Source organism: Bos indicus, chromosome 2 (genome assembly GCF_029378745.1).
Source record: "Bos indicus isolate NIAB-ARS_2022 breed Sahiwal x Tharparkar chromosome 2, NIAB-ARS_B.indTharparkar_mat_pri_1.0, whole genome shotgun sequence".
In the NCBI taxonomy this organism is placed as follows: Eukaryota; Metazoa; Chordata; class Mammalia; order Artiodactyla; family Bovidae; genus Bos; species Bos indicus.
Window position 1 is genome coordinate 107,706,992 of NC_091761.1, and position 25,780 is coordinate 107,732,771.

A 25,780-nucleotide genomic window follows, 5' to 3' on the forward strand; every position below is an offset into this window, starting at 1 on the left:
CTTCCCTGATGGCTCAGCAATTAAAAAACAAAACAAAACACAACTGTCCACCTGCAATGCAGGAGACTTGAGTTCAATACCTGAGTTGGGAAGATCCCCTGGAGAAGGAAACAGCAAGTATTCACTCCAGTATTCTTGCCTGGAAAATCCCACGGACAGAGGAGCCTGCTGGGCTACAGTCCCTGGGGTTGCAAAGAGTTGGACACAACTTAGCAACTAAATGACAACAGCCCTGCTCTGTGCCCTGGGAGGCACAAAGACCATTAAAACATAGAAATGGAATTAAAAAAAAAAAACTTGCCAGGTGAATGAACAACACCCCAGTGAGTTAATCCTCTGCGTTGTTCCCAGAGGAAGAAAAGCTAGGTTTAAAAAAAGACTCAGTGAGAAGGTTTCAGGGTGGTAATGGATCAGAAATGAGCCCTCTCAATAGGTCGGAGCCAATCAGTTGAAACTAGTCCCGTTATTAATTGGTGAGGAAGCAGACAGCAGTAAGGGTTCAGTAAGGACCCAGCCTCCACTCAGCGTTCATAGTCGGTGGACGACTTCAGCCGGTCAGAACCAGCCTTGACACCACGCAGATTCAGTGTTGATCTTCTTTGGGGCAAAGCACCCTTACAGGGAGGACTCTTTCCCTCCCCACTTGAATGGATCACCCACTGGCTCTGGTTTGTTTTGGCCAGTGGAGGCGGGGCTAGGGAGCCGGGGGCTGGAGGAAGATGGAACTGAGGCCTCATTCCTCCAGCTCCTTTCCTTCCAGTAGGCTGGGGGTGGCTGACGGCTTCCTTGGCCCTAGACAGCCTCTCCATGCAACTCCCCTCTCCTGGTTCTGATGACGTCAGGCATGAGGGTGGCAAGATCCCGCTGTTACCAGCTCTCAGGTACTGCATCATCCTTTGTTAATTTTCCTTAACCCTGCCCCCCACTTTGAACATAATCTCTTTATCCAGTCTTTCTCAAATTACTCAGTTTGAGTGTAGAATCCTTTTCCTGCCAGGACCTTGACAGGTAGGTTGACAGATACAACCTACACTGCCTGATTTTTTTCCTGCCTTCTTACTCACATTTTTTACATCCTCCCAACTTTAGCTCGCATGCAGCTTGCATCGTGGCACTGTTATCTGCCTTAAAACTTTCAGTGTTAGCTTCCACTGCAAAGGGCCTTGGTCAGTTAACATTTCTGAGCAAGTATCAGATGGGCTGAGAGCCTGTTCTTATGTCAGGGCCACATCATTCATGCCTGGCAAGCCTTTAAATCAGCTCATTTGTTCAGATACTCTCAGTTCCATCGGCCATGGCTAAAGGTGGAAGGAATTCTACGGTACAGAGTGCCGGGTGGGGACTGGGTGGGGTTAGATGCTGTGATTGACACAGAACTTTTCATACATTTATGTCTCCTCTCCCTTGTAGGCCAAGAGCATGTCTTAACTGCCTGTGTATCTACCCAAGTGTCTAGCCTGGGGCTTGCCAGGTGGCACTAGTGGTAAAGAACCCACCTGCCAAGGCAGGTAGACATAACAGATGTAGGTTCAACCCCTGGACTGGGAAGGGCATGGGAATCCACTTCAGTATTCTTGCCTGGAGAATCCCATAAATAGAGGAGCCTGATGGACCACAGTCCAGAGGGTCACAAAGAGATGGACATGACTGAAACGACTTAGAACGCATGCCAATGCAGGAGACATAAGAGACACAGGTTTGATCCCTCGGTTGGGAAGGTCCCCTGGAAAAGGACATGTCAGTCCGTTCCAGTATTCTTGCCTGGAGAATCCCACGGACAAAGAAGCCTGGTGGGCTACGGTCCATAGGGTCCCAAAGAGTCGAACACTACGGAGCACGTTAAGTGACTCAAACAGGACTAAGCGACTCAAACAGGACTAAGTGACTTAGCACGCAGACAAGTATCTAGCCCAGTTCTTTGTTCGGTGAGTCTGAGTTCTTTGGGTGGGTGAGGGGCTCCTTCTATAAACCTTCCTGTCCTCCTCAGAGAATCAGCAGGCTGCCTAGTTCAGGAACAAGGGAGGAGGAATGGCTTTGCAAAGTGTCTGCTCACATTCTCTATTCAATTTCTGAAATGCCTCAGTCATCTTTCCCAGTGTTGGATCCAGTTTCTCCCACTCCCAGGTGATTCTTTTTCTCCCCTGCTCTGCAGCAGTGAGCAGGTGAGCTGACAGGGCCAGAGTGGACAGTTTACCCTCTTTCTGTGTCCACGTGCCCTCCTCCTTGACGTGAGGGTGTGGAGGAGAGAGTTCGTGTTTGTTCTCTGCCAGCATGGGACCCTGGGCCAAAGACCATGAAGAGAAGGGGAGGTAGCTGATATCAATCAGCACCTACCTGGTCTGAGGCATGTTCGAAGTAGTTTATATGTTGCATTGTTCAATCTTCCACAAAACCGCACAGGCTAGTCATTTCTCTCCCCATTTTACAGATGGGGGAAACTGAGGCTCAGGTCAATTACATTCCCTGCTCAAAGTGAGGACTTGGGACACTTGTTTTTGTGACTGTAAACCTTTGTCATTTCCCCCTTCCTCCCACTTGCAGAAGGGTTACCAATTGCCTCTCCTTCACCCACATGCTGGACAGTTTGGGGCAACCTGAGGTGCAGACCTGTCTTAGGCATTTTCCCCTATAGACCCTACAATGCTTAACACATAGTAGGTGCTCATAAATCCACAATAAACTGAATTACAAACGGAGTGATGGAAGGTCGTTTTGATTAGATAATTTCTTTTCCAGTGGGGCCAGGGTGGAGGAGACATGGCTCTAACATAATTTACCTTGGCTCTCATCCTGGCATTGTTTCTCACTTTTCATCTCTTTGGCCCTTATATGAGTAGATGTTTGATGGCCCCCATAAGTTAGAATCCAATCAAAGCACTGCAGAACTCAACCCTTAGATGCCCCCTCTCAGCAGCCTGTAATTTTCAGAATTGCTTTCTTGATTGGCTATTGTAGCTAGGTAAGAAGGGGCTGGTGCTCAGGTAGAGATGCTTCTGGAATTTCAATGTGAGTCTGCTTTGGATGCTGTGTACTTATTCATGAGAACTCTTCTACACAGAATCACACTTCCCTCACAAATGAAAATATTTATATGATGGTATTCATGCAATTTGAAAAAAAGATCGCAGCCTGCAATGCCTGCCCTGCCTCTGTGCCCTGGCATCTTGGAGTATTTTCTTTTCCTCCCCCAATATTAATGAAAAAGAAATCAAACTTTTGCAGGCTTCACTTAGTTCCTGACTTTCAATCAGATAAATTTGTGACCTGAATATTTCCTTCTCCTGTTTCAGTATTCATGACAGATCGCTTGTGGCCTGGCTGGTGGATGTAAGCATTTGTCTAGTTCAGGAGAGACAGATTTATTCTGCGGGAGTTGTGTGTAACTTACAACCTACATATTTCTTGCCCCTCCTCTGCTTCCCCATCCTTTATTTCTGTTTTTAAATTTAGAGGGCATGGCTTTTTTTTTTTTTCTTCTGGTGTGTTGTTAGTACAAAGTTAAGGAGTTTGGGCTTAAAATATTCATCCGGCTTTTCCTACAGAAACTGAGGTCTCTGAGTTTGGCAGCTTGGATGGCTGATTGAGAGCAGTCTGGGCTGAATTTGCTTAATAGAATGTTGTACTCCTCTCCTGGGTCAATTTTTATCCACTTTATCAAGTTACTTATTGATTACATCTCTTGTCACATGCACATTAGTTTGCTCAGAAACTTAAAGATATGTTTTGTTTCTTACTTAGAGTAAGCCAAGAATGTTGTGGACTCTAGTCCACTAGGGACTCCAGATACCCCAGTTTTAAAACTGACTACATTCCCTCTGGGGGTTTCCTAGGCGGCTCAATGGTAAAAAATTTACCTGCCAATGCAGGAGACCCAAGAGACATGGGCTCGATACCTGGGTTGGTAAGATTCCCTGGAGTAGGAAATGGCAGCCCACTCCAGTACTCTTCCCTGGAAAATTCTGTGGACAGAGGAGCCTGGAGGGCTGCAGTCCTTGGTTTCACAGAGTCGGAGACAACTAAGCGACTGAGCGCGCGCGCACACACACACACACATACACACATTCCCTCTTTAGCACTTGGCTCAGAATTGTGAAAATGATACTGATTGTTGAGAATGGGAAAACAGAACAGATAAGAAATCCCTGCCTCCCCCTGCCCCCACCGGTTAATTTTCTGGGAAAATGTATTGTCAATCTTATCGTGAGTAAAGGGAATAAAAAGGAAGTCCTGGGATGGAAGGGCTTCCCTGGTGGTGCTGGTGGTAAGGAACCTGCCTACCAATACAGGAGATGTAAAGCGATGCGGGTTCAAACCCTGGGTGGGAAAGATGCCCTGGAGGAGGGCATGGCAACCCACTACAGTATTCTTGCCTGGAAGAATCCCTTGGACAGAGGAACCTGGTGGACTACAGTCCACGGGGTTCCAAAGACTCAGACACCACGGAAGTGACTTAACACCCAATGCACACACTGTGATGGGAACTGAGACTGGAGGGGAGGAACAGAACAGATACAATTCAAGCTCAGTCACTGAGTCCAGGAGGGGATGGCTGAGTGTTTTCATGCCTATGAAAGAAATGATGTGGAAAAAAGAAGAGGAACATGCTTTATGCTTCTGTGCTTTGGGCCTGTCCGCCCTTCAAGATACTTGCTGCCTTTCATTTGCAACCAGGTACAGAAAAGTCCATCATGAAAGGCAGAACTCATCATGAGCCTGATTCTGAAGATTTGGAACCCCTCGGCAGGTCATGGATTCCTCCCCCATTATTGGGATGTCACTGCCAGGGGAACAAAGCACACCTAGGAACACACTCAAAGTGTAAGCATATATTTTCCTTATTCGTGCTCAGTTGTATCTGACTCTTTGCAATTCTTTGCAACTAGCCCACCAGGCTCCTCTGTCCATGGAATTTTCCAAGCAAGAAGACTGGAATGGGTTGCCATTTCCTTCTCCAGGGGATCTTCCCAACCCAGGGATCGAATCCTTGTCTCCTGCATTGCAGACAAATTCTGTACCGACTGTGCCATCTGGGAGGTCCATTTTCCTATTGAATCTCAGTTTTATATGTGCAAGTGGTTATTTCTGGGGCCAAATTTAAATAGGACTTTAGTAACTTTTTAGTAACATGAAATTGTCTTTAGTAACATTTTACTAATAACCCAATTAAAAGTAGTGGATAATGTCACCCAGAGAAGATATAATTTGACACTTACTCGTACTACCAGGGAAGCCCAAGAATACTAGAGTGGGTAGCCTATCCCTTTTCCAGGGAATCTTCCCTACCCAGGAATCGAACTGGGGTCTCCTGCATTATAGGCGGATTCTTTACCAGCTGAGCTACCAAGGAAGCCCAAATGGGGATAGTATTATTTTATATGTTATTAATATTTTCTTCTATCAAAGTGTCAACAACCTAGAAGGCAGACTCTGTGCCTAGATGGTACTTGCAATGGCCAGTAACTATTATGGGCTTCCTAGTCTCTTAACACCTTTCCTAGGTTTGGGGAAACCCAAGTGTAGTTGCCAGGCTCCGGGGTAGCCACTAATGATCCCTGTTGCCTGTCTTTATGCCCTTCTGTGGTCCCTTCCAATATCGTGTTAGGGTTGGTCCATGTGAAAGATAGGATACAGCAGAAGTGATGGTGGTATGTGATTATGAGGCTGGGTCACAGAACACACAGAAGCTTCTACTCTAACTTTGGATCCCATGCTCTGGGGGAAGCCAGCTACTCTACTATGACCACACGTAAGTGGCTTGATGGAAACCTACATGGGAGGCTTCTTGCCAGTACTAGTTGGCAATGTGATGCCACCTTGGAAGTGCATCCTTCAGCCTCTGTCAAGCTACCTGGCTAACATCTTATCGACACCTTCACAAGAGTGTCTGAACCAAAACCACCCAACTGCTTCCAGATTCCTGACTCTCAGAAACTGTATAACACATGCTTATTTTTTTAAGCTGCTGAATTTGGGGATTATCTGTTACACAGCAATAGCTAAATAATACCAGAAGGGAGGCATGCCCTACATCCCAAAGTGGAAGCCAGAGTGGGGTAGACATTTCTTCTCTCAGGTTCCTGGCAGTTTGTGTTTAGCCTGTGACCTCCACTGAGCCAATCAGGTGCTCATGTTTGGGCTTACAATCTATACCTTGAGTCTGATGAGGGTCATAATCAAGCAGAATCTGCTTTAGAATTAATTCCTTCTGCAGCAGCAATAGCAGCAAATGGTATCTTTTGTTGGCAACAACGAGAATAAGCTTCTGTTCACTGAGCCTGGCCAGCTTGGGGAGCCACACTGAAAGGTGAGTTGGCCACCCTTGGGTGGCATGTGGTGTCTGTAGTCTGATTTTTGCCTGATTTTGGGTGTTATTCTGCCTGTTTGGCTTCCCTTGGTTCCTCCCTGTTTTCAAAGATGTCCTCTCTAGTCTTTGTAGTAATTCTTCCAAACTGATATTCTTCAAATGAACTCTTTCTATTTAAAAGTTAAACTAAATTAGTTTATATTTTATGCAACCAGGGACCCTGACTAGGACAGCACTCAAATAAATCTTTTAAGGGTGGTACTATCTTCTTTTTAAATATGTCCATGGCCCCGAGTGTGGGTTAAACACAAAGCAGATGATGAGTAGATCTTTATGGATTGAAGAAGTAATTAGTGAGCCTCTTATCTCATAAGGCCCTACATTCTATGAACAGCTTTGTGGAAATGGCAATGTTAGGGCCAGTACCCCCCATTCAGGAGTTCATAATCTGGATTAGAGACAAGTCATTCCACCTCCCTACCCCCTGTAGTGACCTGCCCCACCCCGATGTTGTGGAAAGAGGTCTGTCTTTGGAGGTTATACCATTCCATCTATTAGCTGTGTGATTAGGGAAAAGTTATTTGACATGTTGGAGCCTCATTTATCTCATTGACAAAAATCATAGCCCCTACTCCACTGGTTTGCTGGGAGATTCAGTTAGATAGTGAAGAAAACCTGGCATCCGTGGGGTATAGGAAGGTCATACACGTGCATCCGTGCTAGGTCATGTCTGACTGTTTGTGACCCCATGGACTGTAGCTCGCCAGGTTCCTCTGTCCATGGAATTTTCCAGACAAGAATACTGGAGAGAGTTGCCATTTCTTCCTCCAGGGGATCTTTCCAACTCAGGGATTAAACCTGTGTTTCTTGCATCTCCTGCCTTGGCAGGTGAATTCTTTAGCACTGCACCACCTGAGAATCTCATAGGAATGTCATGACTGCACACTTATTACCTGAATCTGGCTCAGGGCTGGCGGGGTGGCTTGACCCTGACCTGTGAATAGTGGATCCTGACCATCACTGGCCTTTAATTCTGATCAGTTTCCTCATCTGAAACATGAGCAGGTTGGATTAGAGCCAAGGCTTTCAACTCTTATTGTTTTTATTTTGGAAATCTAAAAAATAAAAATCATATCTGGACTTGAACATAAAATAAAGAAATAGTATTCTGTTAGCATGAATTTACTCAGTTATAGAGAACAATGGAGCTATTCCAATGAATATAAACATTTGAAATCAGGGCTATGAGTAACATTTGCCATCCAGGCGTAAGTATCAAATTTAGTTCTGCATATTTTTTTGGATGTACATCAATGAGAAAGTCTTGTTTCATATACATAAGTAGTTGCAAATGGTAATTCTTTTTGATAGTGTATCTTGCAGTCTAGGAAGATTTTTAGCTAAACAGAGAGGCTTCAGTGTAAGGCCTGCGTGAACATGAACTCCTTGAAGTGCAAGTTAATGTGCTTATGTGTGGTTTCTGCCACATTTGGTGGTGCCTGTGGAGCCCTCAGGAAACCAGTTTATAAACTCTCAGAGCAGGTAACCCTAAGGTTCCTTGTAGCTCTCACATTCAGTGGCTCTAAGCTCCGACACAGGGGTGATGTCTGCATGACATTAGCCAGTCATGTTTTTAACTTGTGAAACTAGTATGTGAACATATGCATGATATGGACAATTCAAACCGCATGGGAGTGTTAGGGGAGCCACTGATTAAAACTGCCCACTCTGGTCAGGCTCCATAGTAACCATTTGGATGAGTTACTTTATGACAGGAGGTCCTGGTAAGGAACATGGAACTAACAAGCCACCACCAACAGGAAGAGTTCAGGAAAAGTCAACAGGAGACAGGAGATGCCAATCCACATGTCCTCCGAAAATCCTTTTTGCTGGAACCCATGTTGGTTGAGCAATGTGCGGGTCACCAGGAAGGACCCTGAGTCAGAATGATTGGCCAGAGACAACCTGGAAACGTATCCTATCACCATAAAATGGGGGACTGTGAGCCACGAGGCAGAGCAGTCCTCTGGGGCTTCCTTTACCTTTCTGCCCACCAGCTGGGTGCTCTTTCCTGATCAAGTCTGTTGCTTTGTCAGCATGTGTGTTTCCTTGGACAATTCATTTTGGAGTGTTAGATGAGAGCCCACTCTCAGGCCCTGGGAGAAGTCCCCCTTCCTGCAACAGGAGCATATAGAATTAAAAGTAAGCGTTTCCATTTGGCCACCTTCCCCATGGCCCTGTTCCCCCTCCCTTTCTCCCAAATAACTCCTCTTAGCATTTACTGTTGTTGTCGTTCAGTCACTCAGTCATATCTGACTCTTTGTGACTCCATGGACTGCAGCATACTAGGCTTCCTTGTCCTTCACCATCTTCCGGAGTTGCTCACTCACGTCTATTGAGTCGGTGATGCCATCCAACCATCTCATCCTCTGTCACGCCCCCTCTCCTCCTGCCCTCAATCTTTCCCAGCACCAGGGTCTTTTCTAATGAGTTGGCTCTTTGCATCAGGTGGCCAAAGTATTGGAGCTTCAGCTTCAGCATCAGTCCTTCTAATGAATATTCAGGATTGATTTCCTTTAGGACTAACTGGTTTGATCTCCTTGCAGTCCAAGGGAGTCTCAAGAGTCTTCTCCAACATCCTATTGCTCTGCATTTACATATACAGGCATGTGTTAAGTCACTTCAGTCGTGTCCGACTCTGCGTGGCCACATAGATGGCAGCCCACCAGGCTCCCCCGTCTCCAGGCAAGAACACTGGAGTGGGTTGCCATTTCCTTCTCCAATGCATGAAAGTGAAAAGTGAAAGTGAAATTGCTCAGTCCTGTCCGACCCTCAGCGACCCCATGGACTGCAGCCTTCTAGGCTCCTCCGTCCATGGGATTTTCCAGGCAAGAGTACTGCAGTGGGGTGTCATTGCCTTCTCCGATACAGGCATGTAGGTCATTTCTTTCTCACATAAATGAGATCATACTGTCCATATTGTTTTGTGATTCTCTTCTCTCTCCCTCTGGCTTAAGTCTTAGCAGGATTTCTGTGAATATATAGCTCTGCCTTATCCTTTAAAACACTTATTTAATATTTTATAATGTAAATATCAATAATTCATGAATCACTGCTCTATTTAACAGACATTTAAAATATTCTGTTTTTCATGATCCCAGATAGTGCTGAAATAATCACCTGTATGCATGTGCCTTTTGTTGGTCTTTCAGCAGGATAGGTCCTGAGGGTTGAAATTATCTCATCCCAAGTGAATAAATATTGATAAATACTGCCCATTTCCCCTTTCAAAAGTCTATGTCAATGCATACTCCACCAACAATTTTTGTTATTCTAATTTACACTTTGGTTGTTACTAGTGAAATTGAGCATCTTTTCATACTTATTGGCCACTTATGTTTGTATTTTGATGCATTGCCTCTAACTATATTTTCCCATTTTTCTATTGGCTTATAATAATTTTTTTTCTTTGCTAACTGGTAGCTTACATCTTTCAAGTAGTATTTGACATGAAACTACTCCAGAGGAGCAACCAAGCCCAATGAATTTTTTAGCCACTTGTTGCAGTAGCAATTGATCCATATAAATAAATGTTTCTATCTATTCATTGACTCAACAAACATTCAAGAAGTGTTACTGTGTGTCAGGTATTAGAAATACAAAAATACATGTTGTGCTCCTTGTAGTCAAGGCGCTCACATTTTACTTGGGGAAGAGGAATATGTAAACAGTTACAGTTCTCAGTGACAAGTGCTCTAACACAGGCGTGTCTGCGGAGCTGTGCGGGCACCAGACTGCCGGGCATGTGGTATTTGTACAGGGTGTGCTCTCTGGAGCAGTATACTCTATTAACTCTGAAACCGAGTGGTGGAGGTCACCAGACACTGCCTATGCCTTTTAGGGAATACATTTTAGAAAGTTGGAATTTCAAGAGATGTTTGAAAAGCTGGAAAGAGAAGCTTAGCAGACTTAGGAAAAGAAAATAGCATCAATACAATATTGTAAAGTTTAAAAATAAAATAAAAAAAAAAGTGAAAAAGTTAAAAATCCTCCCCCCCACCCCCCCAAAAAAAAGAAAAGAAAATAGCATCAGAGAAAGCTTTGAGCCTGTGATGGGGAATTATTTGAATAAAAAACTGAACGGAAGGGTTTGGGATGAGTGGAAGGAAAAGATGAGGAATAAAGAAAAAGGAGAGAGACGATGAATGGGGCTTGACGTTAAGAGTACCTTATTGTAGACATGCCTGGAGTTTGGAGGCAGGGAATCATAATGTCAGACAAATCAGGAGAGAAAGACTCCATGACTCCCACTTAAGACTTCCCAATGTGGCTTCTATAGGAGGAGGATGTGACCCTGAGGGGAATTACATCAACTCTCCTGGGGGAGAGTCATGAGCTTGGCTAAAGAATTGGATTTCAGGGTCAGAGAGAAACAAATGCACCCACAAATATTTGTTTTGGTATTGGATAGTGGTGCATGCTAAGTCGCTTCCATCGTGTCCATCTCTGTGCAATGCTATGGACTGCAGCCTGCCAGATTCCTCTGTCCATGGGATTCTCCAGACAAGAATACCAGAGTGGGTTGCTGTGCTCTCCTCCAGGGGATCTTCCTGATCCAGGGATGGAATCCGCATCTCTTCTGTCTTCTGCATTGGCAGGTGGGTTCTTTACCACTAGCACCACCTGGGAAGCCCTGGATAATGGCAGGAAAAGCATTAAAACTGGGAGTCAAGACAATGACTATGTTAGCCTAGAGTAAAATACTAGAGTTCTCTAGAATTTTCTAGAAAGAAGGTTAAAGGGCTGGAATTTTATTTAAGAGACCAAGCCTAGGGCAACGAGGGTGAGGAAAAAGAGGCAAGGAGCGATGGGAAACGCTGGATGCATCGTGTGAGTACAGTGGTCAGCACTTTCCAGTGAACCTCAGGGAAATACAGCAGGCCACACAACACAGGTGTTTGCCTGGCACATGGGGCTTCCCAGGAAGGACTGGAAAGGGGGATCATGCTTGAATGAAAAGTCACACCTCCCAGTTATCCACAGAAGAGATAAAGTGTGGGCAGTTTCATGGAGGAGGAGGAAGGGGGAGGAGGGGGGAGGGGGAGGACATTCTTTAGTCTTAGTCACATAAAACATTTTTTTTTCTTTAACCTTGGAGTTGATGATTATACAGCAAAACAACTCAGCTTAAACTCTGTACTATGGATTATATAACAACAATGTATCCTGCTTGAGGACAGTTTCTCCTTCTTGAAAACCTTCTGACTAATCCTGTTATCTTAACATGTATATTACGGGAGTGAATCTCTTAAAATCTTTACAACCTTGAGACATCTTTGGATTTATTGTAATAACTAATTCAAAAAGTGTATAGTTCCCCTGCTAAAACTAGCCTGTGGGGGCACTCTCTGTCCCCATTCTGATGTCTGTGTCAGAAGCTTTCTCTGTCCTCTTTCATTTTAATAAAACTCTGCTACACGAAAGCTCTTGAGTAATGAAGCCTAGTCCCTGGTCCCGAAGCTAAATCTTCTTCTTCGGAGATGATGAATCCGACACCATTCACCGTAAGCTATCGTTCCCTGATCAGATTTCATTTCAGCCAATTGCCCCATGCTCCTTTCTGCTTAAAATAGGCAAACTCTGCTGCTTGCAGTACAGGACCCTGACAGAGCCCTCCTGTTGTGACCTGCTTGGGTTCCCATCTCCATGGTTACCTCTTTTCACCTGTGACTCAACCTGATAGAGGGTGTCCTTAGGAAACCTACTGAGCTCAGGGGATTCACCATCAAACTGCTCATTCTTCCAGCTACTCCCATTCTGACCACAATCTCTCTTCCTAGTAACTTCATTTTTATCTCTTCTATGATCAAGGCCCATAAATGGCTCTATGTCTTCATCCCTGCCTCTTTTCCCTTATGACCTGAGAGGGATTTACAAGGAAGTAGATTAGAAATTAATGTACTTGTAAGTCAGCTTCAACCTGGACCTCATGTGGTCTAGCCTTGTGGAGAACTGCTCAGGAATTCTGAACAGAGAATACTGTCTTGACTCTCAGGAATCCTGTCCAACAACCAAAAGCAATTAAGCTAATTTAAAACGTTACTGGTGGGTTTGGGGATAATGTCAAAGGAAGTAAATATATTTTTAATGTATAGCAAAATGTGTGAAACTTTTCCTCTTTTCTCATACTTTCTGTATCTTCTACTCCCTGCTCCACCAAATACCTCTCTCCTTCACTCCTATTCTATAACATGAGTTTTCCCCAATACCCTGTCTTTATGAATTCCTTGTTTTCTTCCTTTTCTGCTTTCCTTCTGCCATTATTGTTTTATGTGAACTTCTCGTACATGTTTCTGAGTTTTGCATTTCAATTTCTGTCATTTTTTTCCTTCCCATTGCCCCAGAAACTGAGCTGACAGAGACAGAATTCTCCTTTAAAAGGGTAAAGGAGAGGAACACTTAGACATTAATCATTTTTATTTTCATCTCTGACAAAGAAGTTCCTAATCATCAGAGCAGTTCAGCAATGGAATAGATTGCTTCATTAGGTAATGACTCTCCTGTCACGGGGATGATTCAAGCAAAGGCTGGATGATCAATGCTCAGGATGCTGGGAAGGCCTTCTGGTTCTGGATAATGTTGGGTCGGATGATTTATAAACTCATCATGTCGGAAATTCTAGGTTTATATTTGTGTTGTCTAAACTCTACCATAGAATCGAGGCTAAATCCTGTAAGCCTCTCCCCCTTTTATAAATCTCTATTCCAAGGATTGGGAGCAGTGAATGCTTAGCTTGATCTAACTCTTGTCTTGATTTTAATTTCTTTTGAGATTTGTTTTCCGGTCGCTCAGTCATGTCCAACTCTTTACAAACCCATGGACGGCAGCACACCATACTTCCCTTTCCTTCACCACCTCCCAGAGCTTACTCAAACTCATGTCCATTGAGTCAGTGATGCCATCCAACCATCTCGTCCTCTCTTGTCTCCTCCTCCTGCCTTCTTTGAGATGAAAGTGAAAGTGAAGTCCCTCAGTCGTGTCCGACTACTTGTGACCCCAAAGACTGTAGCCCACCAGGCTCCTCTGTCCATGGGATTCTCCAGGCAAGAATACTGGAGTGGGTTGCCATTTCTTTGTCCGGGGGATCTTCCCAACCCAGGGACTGAATCCAGGTCTCCCGCGTTGCAGGCAGACGCTTTACACTCTGAGCCATCAGGGATAAGTTGATGTCTTAACTGTGAAATAAGTTGTCTAAATTATGTTTTTAGCACCCTGATCGTTCCTGCTACAGTCAGTGAGCATAGTTACGTGTGCTCTCAAACAGTTCGGATTTCCCACAGTTGTGTCAACAGAGGATGAGGTGGTTGGATGGCATCACTGACTCAATGGACAAGAGTTTGAGCAAGCTCCGGGAGTTGGTGATGGACAGGGAAGCCTGGCGTGCTGCAGTCCATGGGGTTGCAACGAGTCGGAGAGGACTGAGCGACTGAGCTGTAACTATGTGTGTCAACTACACAGTTTGGCTGGGCCAGGCCCTCGTTTAATGGCTCATTTTCCAGGGGAAGAGTGGGCGTGGCAGACATTGGGCTGGTGGGAGGACAGAGCCCGGATCTCCCAGGGGAGGGTGACTGTCTCCTATACCCACCGTGATCTAGGGAGGCAGTGCCGTGTGGGAGGAAGGGCTTGCACTTGGGAGTCGGATGGACTTGATGTGAATCGGCTGCTCACACACAAGAAATGTTAGCCAGGATCTCCTGGGTTTTAAGTGGCAGAATTCATGCTGGCTTGAATATAATAAAAAGGGTGGTGGTGGCCATGGGGACCCACCAGCTTCCAAAGCTGGAAGCACAGCCACAGCTGCACACAAGGGCCCAAGGAACTTGTGAGGACTTGCTTCTTACTCAGTCTCTTTACCTGTTTCCCCGCCCTCAGCTCTCCCTTTTTGTATGTTCATTCATTTTCTAGTAGAAAGAATTCCTCTTTCTGAATGTTTTGAACTGAATTCTCAGGGTGGAGTCTCCTTGCCCTGGATGGGATCATGTATTTGCCCTGCCTCCGTCTTGGTTCCTGGGGAAGAGGTGCACTGATTGGCCAGGAGAGGGTCTTCCCAAAGGGGAAGGGAGCCTTGGTTACCAAAGAAGAGGGTATGGATGCTGGGTGGACAAAATAGCTTACAGCCTTCAGTATTTCTCCAGTGTGGCCTCCAGTACAGACCTCGTTATTTCTCTGCGCCCAGTTTCTTCAAGTGTAATATTCCTGCTCCCTAGAGCCATCGTGAAGACTGTAAATAGTATATGCACAGCACCTGTTATGGAGCAGGCCTGCACTAACTAGAAGCAATTTTTACTGTTAGGTCCAGAGAAGCAGAGGGCGAGAGGGAGACTTGTACCCAACAGGAGGACGTGTGTGTGTGCACATGTGTGTGCGTGCGCGTGCATGCGTGTGCATTCCTGTGCTGCTATCAGGGAGGCACAGGCTAATAAGACGGGGTTCCTAACATTCCAACCCTCCTGTCCTTTTCCTTTCCTCTTTGTGCTCTGACTCACTGTGTTTCCATCTTTCCTCCTCTCTCCTCTTCTCTCCTTTTCTTTTCCTCTCACGGGCAGTATGTATACATGTACAGTAAGCCCCCTACATATGAGAACCTTCAAGTCGCAAACTTTCAAAGATGTGAATGTACACCATTAGATTGTTTTTTCAGGAGAGTAGATAGAATCGAATCCAGCAAGGAACCAGAACCTGTGCCATCCCAGTCAGGTGTGAGTGACATTGCGGCTTGCCCTCCATCTCCTATTGCAGATTATCCTTCAGCTCTACCATCTCCATCTCCTCTCCCCCTCCAGTCAGGAGCTCTTCCTGCCTGCTCACTCGATGCCAGCCCCTGTATGCCGGTTATTGTGCTACAGTACTTTTCAAGGTACTGTAAGATTAAAAATGTTTTCTTGATTTTGTGTGTTTGTTTTTTTAGTGTATTGTTTGTGTGATAAGTATTATAAACCTATTACAGTCTAGTGCTATATAGCCGCTCGTGTTAGTTGGGTACCGAGGCTTACTTTGCTGGACTTATGAACAAGTTGGACCTATGAATGTGTTCTTGGAATGGAACTCATTTGTATGTGGGGAACTTAACTGTATTATAAAACCCCAGTATTTTCTTATTTGTGACATGGGTCAAATTTATTTATGTGTTTTTTACCTCTTGACTTAAACGACTTGAGATATCTCACCCAGGTTCATGCCACAGGATTATATAAATAGTTGAGGGAATTGAAATGGAGAAAATAAAGAGAAATGAAGTCAAATTAAAAAACAAAATGGAGGCTGCCATATCTTGTATGATTCCTTGAGGTGGGCTGTATTTACTGAAAATAAAGTTTCACATTCCCTATTCTGAATTTAAAAAATAAGCAAATAGATTTTTTTTTTCTTTTCTCCAAAACAAGCTAAGCAAATGAAATCAGCTGAATGTGATTGTTATATATGGTCCTTGATCTCATCCTCTGAGTAGTGAATCTTGAGAGTAAAAAGGTTCTACCCGTTTATAGGGACCAGGGGGAGTGTTAAAGACAAGCCAGGGTAGGGGGATGCCAGACCGTCAGGTGTATAGGAGAAGGGAGACAGCAGATCCTCATCTCAGGACCTTTTGGAAAGAGATTGGTAGAGCGGGGTATGTTTTGAGAGGGCAGTGTAAATAAAAATGGAAAATCTTCCTTGTTAGCACCCAGCTTCCTGAAGAATTGGACTCACAGGTTTACCTCTGGGCTGGGGTCATGTGTAGCCACCAGGCTGGCTATTTTCTGGCCGATGCTTTGGGGAAATCCCTTGTTGCTGAGAAAGGTGGTTCCGTGTTGGAGTAGTCAACAGGATGCGGCCATCTGGACAACTACGTAGAAACCAACTTCGGTCAGTTCAGTTCAGTCGCTCAGTTGTGTCTGACTTTTTGCCACCCCATGGATGGCAGCATGCCAGGCTTCTGCTTCTTTAATGCCACCCGCAAACATGACTGCCTATGATTTCATGTTCGTAGGGGCCCAGCAATCCTTGGGAAGATGGGAAGGGGAAGGGGCGTTAGGGAGAGATGAGGAATTCTGCTTGTTTCATGCAGTTAGTGGAGAAGGGCAGAAAATAATAGTTGAGAAAGCTGAAACACTTGAGATGTGGTGTTGGCCATGCGGGGAGGCTGAGACATTTCAAGGGACCTTAACCTGGCTCTAGAGAGGGGCCCGGGCTCATGAGAGTACATGAGGCTGTATGTGCTGTACGTAGGCTCTAATGTCATCACAGGGGATGCAAAACTCACCAGACCCCTCACATCCTGGTTGAGTCTGGGGGCTCTTGTGTGAGCTGCACCCTCCTCCTCTGTAAATGTGATTCATGTCACATTAGGAACTGTAATCCTTGCCTCATGTCCTTCCTGGGCCCATCCCAGGGATTCTCTCATTTGGAAAGAATTTACTGAGTGGCGACCACACATTCTGCACTAGGTCGGACACTTCGGGGAATAGGGAACAAGGTTAATTCCCAGCCTTTATCCTTAAAGAACTAACAGATGTGAGTGGCTTTATAGAGCTGTTAGGGATGTTTGTGGATCAGTTACGCAGCCTGGAGTGGGTAATCCCGCCGGCTGGGCCTCCAGCTCGGTTCTGCTCTGCCCATTACTGACCCGGCAAGGCCCCCCGTCCCGGGGCCTCACCTACAGAACCAGGAGGTGGAAGTTGTTGCTCTTGGAGTGGAGGGGGTCTCTTCCACTTCTGCTTCAGTCTCCTGCCGCTCTGATCTCTGGCTTCTGAGGTTCAAAGTGGACGCCTGGATGTGATGGGCTTTTACTTATAGCAAAGCCACATCATCTACCCTGTCCCCCAGCCCAGTTCTGTGAAGTGCCGTGACCCTCCAAAGTTCAAGTTGCAGGGTAGCAGGCTGATTATTCTGACCCTTGACTGTATGTCTGAGAGGGTGCAGGGTCCATGGGTCCATCCTGACGGGCAGCGGGTGGGAGCCAAGGCTGCTGGTTTAAACCCTAGAAGGAGAGGAGAGCTGACTGGTGGTTCTCCCTGGGGTCCTGAGGAGGGGTGTCTGATGGTTACCTCTGGCCTCGGCACAGGCATTGCCATTGTTGGTCTTCTCCTTAGGGGTCCCATCAAGGCAGCTTTAGACTGGCAGAGCCTCTCTGAGGCCAAATGTTTTCACTTTTCTCTTGGCTGGACTCCTGGGGCTGTCATTCTCGGTTGCCATGGGCAGGCTTGTGTTTCAGGAGCGTTTTCTGCTTCACTCTGTGGGTCTTCTCCGAGAGCCATCTAAGTGCACAGTCCAGGCCATTCCCCAAACAGGAATCCGCGTTGCCACTGAGCCACAAGCCAGAGGCGAATTCCTGCACCTAGCCTCCTGACAGCTTTTGCAGTCTGGTGAAACCATAAGCTCCCCATGCTTCCCCATTTTTAAGATAGTGTAAAGAAAAACAGGTGCCCACTGGTCTTGTCACATCCCCTATAAAACGATTGGCGTCTCTACTTCTTTTTTTTTTGTGGGAAAATAGCAGAGGGGGGCTGGGGACTCTGATTAAAGGAAGGTTGAGCAGTGTGTGAAAGCAAAGGGAACTGCCATCCACATCTTTCTCTGTAGAGCTGAGCCCTTTGTAAGTTGAAGAGGCTGCCTGGAGGCGGAGTGAGCCTCCTGGCTCAAGCAGTGATCAAGAAGGGGCAGGGCGGCCGCTTGGAGGAAGAAAGCACATTAAGGTGACTGATGAACTTGGCAGAGGTTGGAGTAGAGGATCCTGAAGTTTTACGGTAAAGCTGAAGTTGCCTTTCAAAAGCTGAAGGACAGGGGAGTAGGCACCATTGTGTCTCTCTTCTTTCTGTATTTTTTAAAACAGTTTTTTTTTGGTGGTAAAATACACATGACATAAAATTTGCCACCTTAATAATTTTTAAGTGTACCACCTAGTGCCATCAAGTACATTCTCATTGTTGGGCAGGTATTGCCACCATGCAACTCCAGAACTGTTTCTTCCCAAACGGAAGCCCCACACCTATGAAACAATCTTCCCCAGTCCTCCCTTCCCCCAGCCCCTGGCAACCAACATTCTCCTTTCTACGAACTGGACTGCTCTAGCTAGATACCTTATATAAGCGAAATCATGCAATATGCATCCTTTGGGGACTGGCTTGCTTCCCTTGTGGCTCAGCTGGTAAAGAATCTGCCTGCAATGTGGGAGACCTGGATTCAAACCCTTGGTTGAGATGATCTCCTGGAGAAGGGAAAGGCTACCCACTCCAGTATTCTGGCCTGGAGAATTCTATGGACTGTAGAGTCCATGGGGTTGCAAAGAGCTGGACACGACTGAGCGACTTTCACCTTCTACGTTTTTTCTTCACTTTTGTTTTACTCAGTGTCAAGTCTTCAGGGTTCATCCATGTTGTGGCACATGTCAAAATTTCATTCCTTTTTTAAGACTCACATCCCATTGTATGTATACAGCACGTTTTATCATCCATTCTCTCTCCAAAGTGACGGACTTCGGAGTAGTTTCCATCTTTAGGCTATTATAAATAATGCTGTTGTGAACGTGGGTGTACAGATAACCGTTCGAGTCCCACTTTCAATTACGTTGAGTATATACCTGGGACACGAATTGCTGGATCACGTGCTAATTCTACATTTAATGTTTTGAAGGCCTCTGACACGCTGTCTGGGCTTCCCAGCTGGTGTTAGTGGTAAAGAACCCGCCTGCCAATGCAGGAGACATGAGAGATGGAGGTTTGATCCCTGGGTCGGGAAGATCCCCTGGAGAAGGGCATGGCAACCCACTCCAGTATTCTTGCCTGGAGGATCCCATGGGCAGAGGAGCCTGGCTGGCTACAGTCCACGGGGTCGCAAAGAGTTGCACATGACTGAAGTGACTCAGCACACACCCACGCATGCCACACTGTTTCCCAGGACAGCTGCACCTTTTTACCTTTCTGCCAGCAATGCAGGAGGGCCCAGTGTCTCTGCTCTTAATAAGTCACTTCTTTGTAGCGTCCCAGCACACAGAGGAAGCAAAAGATGTGCCATCGTGCTTGCCTGGCCTGGGTCATCGAAAGAGAGTAGAAAGGAGGGTCTCTGCCTGCACTCATAAATGCCCTGAAGCTGGAAATGGAAATAGCCCTGGAAGCTGCCAGTTCTAATCAGTAGTTGGGGTGAATTAAGCATTTAAGCAGAAGGATCCAGTCACTATTACTAAAGTAGGGTTGTGGAGATCTGGGTCTTTGTTTTAAAAATCAGGGTTGAGGGAGAATTTGCCTCAACTTAAGGCATGGTTTGTGGCCTTCACGAGTCTCTTTCAGGGCAGGTACCAGAGTTTTGGTTTCTTTTACCTCTTCCAGACCCCAAGAGTCAAATGCACCTTCAGGAATCAACATTTATTGAGCGCTCGCTATGTGCCAGGCATTTTATAGGTATTTATGTTCATTTGCTCATTAGTTCCCTTTAACATCTGGAAGGCTTATGTCCTTCACCAAATTAAAAATCACCGCTGTAGCCTAGCCTCCCTCCCCATAAAGTGCAGCAGAGCATGACCAAGCATTCGAATGAGTGCTAAAGACTTTAATGAGCGTTTCTGAGAATGTGACAGTAAGGGGACAATAAACTTCCATGAAGATTTGGAGGCTGAGCCCGGGCTCGGTCTGACCCTAGGCTCTGTGCTTTTATTTTGCTGCTTAATGAATCTTCACTGATTATCCTGTCTCTGCAGTGACTCAAGGTCCTGTCAATTAGCCCTTTCCTAGCCTAATTGTCAACTCAACTTCAGACAAAACTGTAAGTAATGAGTTGATTCTGATTTTCTCTTGAGTCAGAAACAGGAGATGGAGCTGTACTCCCAGGTCCAAAAGGGAGAAGGGTTTGTCTGGTTTTTGGACAAGGATGCTCATTCCTGGCACTTGCAAAGCTTAGGGATGTGGTTAAGTTCTTCCTTCTTCTCCAGCCCTGACCTCCACCCTCTCTTTTTGATTGGGTTTTCCTAGGACACTAAACACCTGGCTGCCTAAGCATCGTGCCCTCTCCTGTGCTCCTTGGCGTGGGGACATTCTGGCCTCAGAGCATTCAACCTTTGGCATCCTCTCTTGGTCACCCCATTCAGAATGGGCTGGCACTTCTATCTCCGGGATCTCACCTTCTTGAGCCACTGACATAGCCAAGCCTCCCTGGGCATCCAGGTTCTGATGGCCTCACGTGATGGTTTCTGCTGCAGCCTCCTTCCTCGCTGGCCTTTCCACCTGCAGCCTCACCCCTCCCAGTCCTTTCTCTAACCAACAGCTAGGCTAATTTTCTCTGAACACTGTTTTGATTTTGTCACTTGTCCATTCAGAAATCGGCAGGAGCTCCCATTTGCCTCCCACCTTTAATCTAAACTCCTCAGCATGTGTTTTAAGACCTTTGCAAAGTCACTTTTAACTGCCCTCATCTTTGGCCACCCTGGCTTCTCATCTTTGCTCTGGCCTGACACAGACCACTTAAGTCGCTGGCTTCAGGGCATGGCTCTGCCCTCACCCCTCAGATTCCTGTCTGTCCCTATGAAGACACAACAAAAACGTGGAGCAGGACCTCACCAGGCTCATTTGACACTACAGCCCTACTTCCTGGGCCAGGCCTTTCCCACAGTAGGTGCTCAATAAATGTTTGTTGAGTGAATGGATGTTTGTTGAAGACATTCCCTCTTGGATAACACTACTTTGGGTTAATTAGCAACCATATAAAAGACTTTATCTTCAGTGTTTAGGACACAAAATGAGGAAACTCCAGCTCAAGGAGCTTGTGGTCTAGTCTAGGCCTATAAAGGAACAGCATATTTTCTTGATTATATGATAGACTGATCATGAGATGTAGTGTTAATTTAAAAACAGCTTTTGGGAATGAAAGAAACTCTACCACTTTAATGATACACAATGTGTGCTGAACTTTAATCTCAGAAACTTTGAAATGTGAAAAAATGTGCTTCCTAAAATGGAGAAAATAAAATGTTGCAATAGGGGGCTTTAGGTGTGACAGTGGAGGGATGTGCAAAATGCCACCAAAGGATGCTGTTGACTGGATCTTAGCTGGGTCTTTGCCAGTTTCCCAGGTAGACTGGGGAGGAAGGTAGATGTCAGTGGGCTTTGAACGCGCATGTCCTTGGCTCTTCCAACCTGTGAGGCCTGAGACTAATGACTTCATCTCTTTTAGCCAAGTGAAATGGAGATAATAAAAGAACCTACCTAGCTACCTGTTCCTACTACTTACTGAGCATTGACTGTGTACCCACCCTGGGGAAAATGCTTGAAATTTCATTGTCAGTTGTTGTCTTGTTAAGCCAACCCAGGGCACATAGTAAACACTCAACAAAGGGATGTGCTTAGTGAATATCAGCTTTGATGGTGGTCAGTGTCACAGTGTCTGCCTGCTCTGTATGTGTCCCCTCTTTTCCTGGTAGCAGCACTCACTGTTCCATTTGGGGAAATGCTTTCTCCATTGTTGGTTCATACTGGTGTGACTGCTCAGTCACACCACCTGGCTCCCTGTGGGACCCAGGGGTGGGCATACAGCCCAGGCTTGGCCACTGAGACCACTATATCCCCTGGTGGCAGTGACTGGCTCAGAGATGGTGACCCCAGCCTGCTGGAGCTGTAAAGAGGACCCCTCTTATGGTGGGGGCTGCTAGATGGGGGGAGGGAAGTGAGCTTGAACCAGGAGGTGGGCCTCTTGCTGTGGTGTCCTGAGCACCTGTGCGGGTGCGAGGCTGGCAGGGAGGCATCGATCCTGTTTCAGTGTTTGGCTCCAGCTGTACCTTTTTATCCCAAGACTTCAGCATGCCTGCACATCTCAGTTACTAGAGCCAAAACATTCCCTTTTAAAGTTCTAGCCAGTTTTGGTTGGAATTCTATATTTTACAGTGAAAAGTCTTCTTTGACCCAAACAGAAATTGTGATTATAATGGTGCTTAGTATATTCTGGGAGGATGGAGAAGCTTATGGGGCTGACACACAGTGGGGTGTGTATGTGGCGAGTGGAGGCCACGTTAGGCACTTGGGTATCTCACTGCACAAGCCTGAAGACGTGTGTTAAGAGAACTGGGCGCTTAATAGGTACTGGAGGGAGGCGGCTTGCTGGGGGGGGTGCATGCAAGGAGGGCTTGGGAAAGGTCAAGACTTGAACTTGTTGGGGAGACTGTGGCCAGCAAGGAGGAAGGGATGGGTCCCCAGGCAAGGGATGAGCATCCTTGTGGCAAGAATGGTGTACTCGGGCCAAAGAGGGTAGATCAGCCTGGCTGCTTCCATCAAGGGGAGAGGACCCAGGGCAGGCAAACAGGCTGGGAGTAACACCTGGGGCTTTGGGCTCCAGACTGGGAAGGCGAGGTCAGTACCTCCCTCCCCAGCAGCCCTGTTACGGAAGCAGCATGGGTTCCCTCTGTGGAGCTGCAGTTCTAAGCAGCTACATGTTTTTTGTTCAGCCTTCCAGCATGCCTTTCACCTTTCTGCATTAGAACGTGGGCTCCTTCCTTTGAGGAAGCTCTCCTATTTCCTCGTTTTGTATCATTTAGCACGGCGGTCTCACACAGTCTACCTGGGTTTGAACCCTGGCTCAACACTTACCTTCCATGACCCGGGGGGCAAATCACTCCTTCTCTTTGCACCTCAGTTTCCTTGTCTGTAAAATGGGACTATTAGTAGTACCTACCTCAGGGGGTTGCTTGGAAGATGAAATGAGTCAGTGAATGCACAGTGTTGAGTGATTTCCCTGGGGCAAATCATTCATTCTCTCTATGTCTCAGTTTCCTTGTCTGTAAAATGGAACTAATAGCACTAACTATCGGAGAAGGCAATGGCACCCCACTCCAGTACCCTTGCCTGGACAATCCCATGGACTGAGGAGCCTGGTGGGCTGCAGTCCATGGGGTCGCTAACAGTCGGACACAACCGAGGGACTTCACTTTCACTTTTCACTTTCCTGCATTGAAGAAGGAACCGGCAACCCACTCCAGTGTTCTTGCCTGGAGAGTCCCAGGGATGGGCAAGCCTGGTGGGCTCCCGTCTGTGGGATTGCACAGAGTTGGACACGACTGAAGTGACTTAGCAGCACTAACTATCTCAGGGGGTTGCTGGGAAGATGAAATGAGTCAGTCAATGCACAGTGTTGATAACTGTGCCTGACACAGAATAAGGCTATATATGGGTAAGCTATTTATTATTATTTTTATTGTTATTCATTCCTTTTCACAACGCTCAGCATAGACTATTACATAAAATGGGTGCTCAGAAGCATAGCTTTCCAAATGAGGATCCCTTGTCCCCCACCACAGTGTGGTTAAGTGTCTCCCCTTGGCATGAACTGATTTGGGAGAAAAAGCATCTTCGCTATAACAGAAGGACTTGTGCATCTCTAACCAGAATCTGTGTGTGTGTGTATTTGGATGTTTTTTTCTTGGCCCCCCTGCCCACACCCCCTTTTGGGATTTCATGACTGGCCTCATCTTTTGGGGTTCCTGACCTGGCAGAGGTTCTGACTGGTGCGGCAGTGAAATTCCCTGCTTGTTGCAGTCTTGTCTTGAGTTTTCTTTGTTACTTAGGCTTCTTTTTATTTTGATTCCAGGAGCATCTGCTCACAGGATCTCTGACACTCCTGGGCTCTCAGAGCAATGGGGTCTCGCTAACGTACAGCCCCTCCATTACTACATTGGAAGACGATTTACCTAACAGATGGGATCTTTTGAATATTTATGTCTGGACACATCTGTTCTGGACTTGAAAGTTTAATAAAGCTTTTCATTTTCTGAAGCGTGGGTGAAGCCTGTCTGTGGTGAGCTGACAGCCCCACGGGGTCAGCCCCTCAGTGGTGACTCTGGGGCAAGGGGTATGGCTTGGGACACCCCAGATGGCAGGCAGCCATCATCTCCAAACCCCTCCTCCTTCCTGTACAGGTTAAGGGGTGGGGGCAGGTGGTAAAGGGCTAAATGCACGGACCAGTTGAATGTGTTTACAGAGAGAAGGCGGCAATAATTATTTGTGAAAGGGGGAAATGTTTTCTTTTAATCTTTGCTTCCCTGGGGAAGATGGATCCCCTGGTTTGGGTACAGGATAGTGCAGTCTGGCCTTGTCTGGATCTTTGCCCCCATAAACCACTGGGACTGTTGGGAGAGTCCAGATGGATGTGTAGAAGGGGATTTTCACAACAGCTCTCTCAGAGTTAGGATGTAGGGAGGGGTTTGTCTTGAGGATCTTCAATTTCTTGGTTGTTACTGCTGCTTCCCTCCTCTCCTGATCTTGGTGGCATTCGCTAAAATCCCCACTCCTGGGACCTCCCTGGAGGTCCAGAGGTTGGGACTCCACACTTCCACTGTGGGGAGCACAGGTTTGATCCCTAGCACAGGTAAGATCCCACATGCCGAGTGGCCAAAAGAACCAAAACATAAAACAGAAACAATATGGTAACAGCTTCAATAGAGACTTTAAAAATGGTCCGTAAAATGGTCTACACCAAAAACTCACTGCATGAGAAGCCCTTGCACCTCACTGAAGAGTATGTAGCCCACGCTGGCCACTTGCCGCAACTAGAGAATGCCTGCACGAAGTAACGGAGACTCAGTGCTGCCAATAAATAAATCAATAAAATCCCCACTCCCTTAGAGTCTGTTCCAGCCCACACAGACTCTCAAGAAAGAATAGTAACAATAGTAATAGCAGGAATAACAATAATATGCAGTGCAAACATGCTTTGAGCCCTTCTGTGTGCCAAGCACTGTGCTTCAAGTTTTATCTTTATTTTCATGCCTGAATATTCCCACAACACCAAAGTGAGAACTCTGATTATCACCATTTTATAGATGAGGAATAATGAAATGGTTTGGCATTCCCTTCTCCAGTGGACCATATTCTGTCAGACCTCTCCACCATGACCCGCCTGTTTTGGGTGGCCCCACAGGGCTTGGCTTAGTTTCATTGAGTTAAACAAGGCTGTGGTCCATGTGATCAGATTGACTAGTTTTCTGTGATTATGGTTTCAGTGTATCTGTCCTCTGATGCCCTCTCGCAACACCTACCGTCTTACTTGGGTTTCTCTTACCTTGGACGTGGGTATCTCTTCATGGCTGCTCCAGCAAAGCACAGCCGCTGCTCCTTACCTTGGATGAGGGGTATCTCCTCATGGCCGCCTCTCCAGAGCTTGAACATGGAGTAGCTCCTCTTGGCCTTCCTGCGCCGGCACAGCCACCGCTCTGTGGATGAACAGTATGAAAAGGCACCGCACAGCCACCGCTCCATGAACAATATGAAAAGGCAAAGTGATAGGATACTGAAAGAGGAACTCCCCAGGTCCGTAGGTGCCCAATATGCTACTGGAGATCAGTGGAGAAATAACTCCAGAAAGAATGAAGGGATGAGGCCAAAGCAAAAACAATACCCAGTTGTGGATGTGACTGGTGATAGAAGCAAGGTTCAATGCTGTAAAGAGCAATATTGCATAGGAACC